The sequence below is a fragment of the Canis lupus genome, chromosome 15, assembly GCF_048164855.1.
Source record: "Canis lupus baileyi chromosome 15, mCanLup2.hap1, whole genome shotgun sequence".
In the NCBI taxonomy this organism is placed as follows: domain Eukaryota; kingdom Metazoa; phylum Chordata; class Mammalia; order Carnivora; family Canidae; genus Canis; species Canis lupus.
This window is the reverse complement of record NC_132852.1, coordinates 38,766,297-38,771,459: the sequence shown is the minus strand read 5'-3', so window position 1 is coordinate 38,771,459 and position 5,163 is coordinate 38,766,297.

The window sequence follows — 5,163 nt, the reverse complement described above, 5'->3', positions numbered from 1 at the left end:
AGAGAGACAGGCAGAGGGAGAAGCAGGCTCCATGCAAAGAGCTCTATGTGGGACTTGATCCAAGACTCTGGGATCACACCCTGATCCGAAGGCAGATGTTCAATTGCTGAGGCACTTAGGTGTCCCTAGGATTTTTTAATGTAGGAAAATGTTTCTTTAAGGTGCATACTTAAGATTACATACACATGAACACACACACAGACCTGGAAATACTGAGAGAGGCTGAGGAAGCCTACAAATTTGTCCTCATTTTAGATAAAGCAATCAAATTGTCTGATGTTGTTTTAATTAATCAACAAATATTAATTATGCCTTGACCATGTACTCGGCTCTATTAGATGCTGTTGGGGATATAATGGAATGATATACTATGACATAACTAAAGGGGATAAAATTCACTTAATGAAATAACAGGAGACAATTATATTTACATGATCTAGCAGATACTGAAAACCACAGGCTTTCAGAGACAGGGAGCTTAGCCTTCTGTGAAGGCTTCATGAGGGGGTACAGACAGAGATGTGAGGATAAGGACAATCTAGGACATTCTCTATGTGTCCACGCAGGTGTGTGTCCTACATGCTCATACTTGTGATGGAGAATTGTATGGGTCTCACAACATCTACTTGTTGGAAATAGTGAAAGAGGACTTCAACTGCCTACCTCCATTCTGGCTGCAGTTTGTACTTTGTAACTGATTAAGCTCTTTTTTCCAGCAGGTAAGCTTAACTCAGGAAAAGCATCCCATGATGGGGACTGAAACTACCCCTTGAGCAACAAGGGCAACTGCTCTCATCCAGCAAGACCTGGGGTAATTGACCTCAAGGCAACAATCGACTTGATCTTTATTGGCCACCTGCATTTCCCCACTGACATTCATCCCACATTTTTCTTATATAAACCTTGAAGTATTTGCAGCACTTTGGAGCCAGTCTTTGAGACATTAGTTCACTGCCTTCCTGGTGTTGGCCTCACTGAAATGAATTCCTTTCTGGTTTTACCACCACTAGTCTGTCTTGCCTTTGAGTTGTGTCAGCAGAGAGTGGCCAAACTTGATCTCTTTGGGACTGCCAGAACCAGGTACTCTTGCACTCCTGCCCACCCCCGACCCACCCATTATAATTGCTGGCAGATTTTGCCCACAAAAGATTTTTCTTGTTATACATTTGAAATTAAAATTTCTTTGCTTTGAAGTTATCTTTTGTAGTTACTGTCTTTGGGTTATTGTGATATATAAATACTTATGTTTTTCATATTTGAAACTGTTATTGTATTCCACCTAAAGCTGTGTGTACACATAAAAATGTTTGACCTTTGCTCTATTTGTGTCTGGTCAGAAAGAGGCTTGCTGTGGACAGTGTTTCATGTGACATTTTTCAAAATTTACAACTGAATATAAATGCATTTTTCTTACTAGTATTGTCATTTACCTAGCAAGCTAATGTTAGAGAAAGTTAAGTAATGAGTTAAAGTCAATAGTGTTCTCAATAAAAGGAAGAACAGTGATTTGCCCTTTGAGTCCATAATCCAATCAGGGATTTAAGGCAGGGAATCCTTGATTTTCATTACAATGTATCCCTGCAAATCCTGGTCTAAAGCAGTAATAAAATAGATGACATTTCCTAAAGGAACAGAGTTATAATTAGAAGTTGTGTGGTTAAAAAATTGTGAAAATCTTCAAAGTACTGTATTTTACAGCAGGAGAGAACCATGAGTCATAATCTTTAATTAATTGGCCAGGAAAATAAAACTCTTAGAGGGCAAATGATCCACCTAAGGCCCCACCGCCCACATACCCACACAGTTAGGTGATGGCCGGTCTTGAACCCAAGGGGCCTAGTGCTCTGTGTTCCACTTCACCATATTGTTTCCCTTTTAAAAATTCAGTAAAATGTGCAGCAAAGTAACAGATATGTAGATCATACAAGGAGTCCAGTGTCCTACAATGTGTGTGCATGGCACATAAAAACAAAATTCTATGGTATAAAGTTTGGTATCTGTTGAAAAATGTACTGACCATATTAAATATTAAACACTTAAATATTAAACAAAATATGTAAATGTGATTTCTGTTTTGGAATTTATAACTGCTTTTGAGGATGATTCGAATGGCATGAATCTCTCTATGAAGGCAGTCCAGGCCGTTAAAAAAAAAACAACCTATTATTTCTGTTCGCTATGGTCTGTGTTTGTCCTAAAATGAAAGCAAATCTGGGCACCTGATAGGCCTAGGAAAGGGAGCCATACAAGGCAGATGTCTGGGTCATGGCAGAAACCATGTTTCAGAGCAGAGATCAAGGGCACAGGGATGGAGAGATCAGGTATGAAAGAGACAAGGGCTGGTTGGTGTGAACAGGATGGGTATCTGACTGGAAGTAAGAGAAGCAGTTTGGAAATGAGTGCAGATGTCCAGGAGACTGCAAACGGCCAGGTGCGAAGAACCTCTTTAGTCCTCCTGACAAATCTAACAACATATGTGGAACATTACCTTCAAGACACGCTTCACTTTTTGGGGTCATTAATCAATGATCTTATTCCCAACAGAATCATCTTTCCTCATCATGACCAGCATCCACCTGTCTGTAAAGTCAAGATTAATCAGAGTCCTTAAAATAGATCCACATTCTTCTTATAGTGTGATGTCACTGTGGTGGTTTTTCAGTGTCCTACTTTCCATATACAATTGGACACGTCTATAAGGACTGAGATTTAGAAAAGATCAGTATAAAATGGTTGACTGATGTGTTTCCTTTAAAAAATTTTTTTTGTCCTCCAAATCCTATTCATATATCAAAAGAAATGTAAAATGAATCCATCCATAATAGCACTGGAACATTGGCTGAGGTACCTTCATAGACCCAATTGGTGGGGAATGGCTGAAATATGTAGGATGGGAGATCAGATTTATGATAAAACCTAACAGAACAGTAGAATTTTGGACCCATGAAGGAAAGATGGGACCACCAAAGAAATTATTTTCTTTCTAACAAAACCCAACAATAGTTCTAAGATTATACACAGAGGAGATTTAAGGTATAATTGGTGGGCAATGAAGCAGAGGCCTAAGAGCAGTTGTAGCAATATTTCACTTTTCATCATGGCTTCTGTGCTCTGTCCCAACTGGTGGGTATCCTGATATATGAGAAACCAGAGTGGGCACTGAAGTCAGAGAAACAGTTTAGTGCCCAAGATCATTAATGGCTGCCAACAAGAAAGGGGTTCCTTGAATGTAGAAGATGAGCTGGTCACACAACCTAGAGAAATGTTTTCTTGGACACATACAGTAAAGGAAAAAACAACTGGAGCCTGATTTCCTATAATTAGACATGGTTTCCACTGTCAGGTAAAGAAACAATATCATAAATCAACAAACATTGGAGTAAAGCTACCATAAAAAAGCATTAGAAATAACAGTAGAAGAATTAACCATTGAAGAAAAATTATTAATGCAGACAACAGAAGACTTAAAAATAATCATAATTAATATTCTCCCAAGTTATTACAAAGCATGACTTCCCAAAACAAGAACTAAGTTCTTGGAAATCAAATACATGATTCTTCCACAAACACACAAAATCTCACCTTGGTATGTGGGCTGCATAGTGAAGTAGACAATGACTGAATATCAAATTAGTTAACAGTATCATCAAGCTGACAATGTAAATAATTGGAGAAATAAAGAGTATGAAAGAGGAGTTAATAAGTTAATAAACATGGAAGACAGATCCAAGAATACTGATATCCTACTAGAAATTTCAAAAAGAAAGGAGGGGGAGAATGGATGATAGGAAATAATAAAAGAGATAAGAGAAGAAAATTTGCATGAGTTGACGAAAGACATTAGTCATCAAGTGCCAAGATAAAAACAAAGAGGGAGAGAGAGTACAAACCCTACATTTAGACACACACAGCATATTCAGGTGACAGTTCTAAATTCCAGACAAAAAAAAAAAAAAAGTCCAAGAGCTTCATAAAGGAAAAAAACAGGAATCCATAGGAACAAGGAATGAGAATCAACCCTCACCACGCTTCTCATCTAGAACGTGAGGTATTATAGAATATCTTCACAATTCTGAGGGAAAATGATTTTGATTTCAAAATTCCACGCAGAGCCAATCTATTCTAGGAGGGCCAATTTATCCAATTTCAGAAATGCAAGGATTCAGAAAGATAACCCGACTCAAAACTTTCCTAAAGAATTACTTGGAGATGTATTCTTCTTAGATAATGAAATGAATCAGGGAAAGGAAAACAGGAGAAAAAAAAAAAAAGTGGCGAACCAAGAAATGAGTAAAACAATTACTTGTTTATAATGCGGTTGTAGACAAAATGTATTTATTGACAATAAATTATTTAGAAGAAAGAAATACATAACAAAAAATAATAATCTGGAACTAAAAGTCTGTATGATTTAGACAAAATATAAAAAGTGATAAAAGAAGAGGGGAAGTGAAGGTGCTTAAGGAATTGTTTCATTCCGAGAGCGGTGGCTATGGGCATTAAATCCCAATGCCGGGCAGCCCCGATGGCTCAGCGGTTTAGCGCCGCCTACAGCCTGGGGTGTGATCCTGGAGACCCTGGATGGAGTCCCACGTCGTGCTCCCAGCATGCAGCCTGCTTCTCCTTCCTCCTGTGTCTCTGCCTCTCCCTCTCTTTCTCTATGTCTATCATAAATAAGTAAATAAATAAATCTTTAAAAAAAGAACTTAAAAAAAAAAAGAAGTTTGGAGATGTCTAGGGGCCTCAGGCAGTTAAGTGTCCAACTCTTGATTCCGCAGGTCATGATCTCAGAACCGTGAGAAGGAGCCTCATGTGGAGAGATTCTTTTTCTCCCTCTTGGGGCTCCTGGGTGGCTCAGCTGTTTGAGTGTCTGACTTTGGCTCAGGTCATGATCCCAGGGTTCTGGGATTGAGTCCCACATTGGGCTCCCTGCTCAACACAGAGTCTGCTTTTCCACCTTCCTCTGCCTCTCCCCCCTACTCATGCTCTCTTTGTCTCTCTCTCAAATAAATAAATAAATTGTTTAAAAGAAAAAAAGATGCTGTCTCTCCCTCTCCCTCTGTCCCTCCCCTCACCAAAAAAAGAAGTTTGAATATGTTCATTAATAAATTAATAGAAATGGATGCATAACTTTCAATTCAGTAGAGAAGAAGGAACAGCATA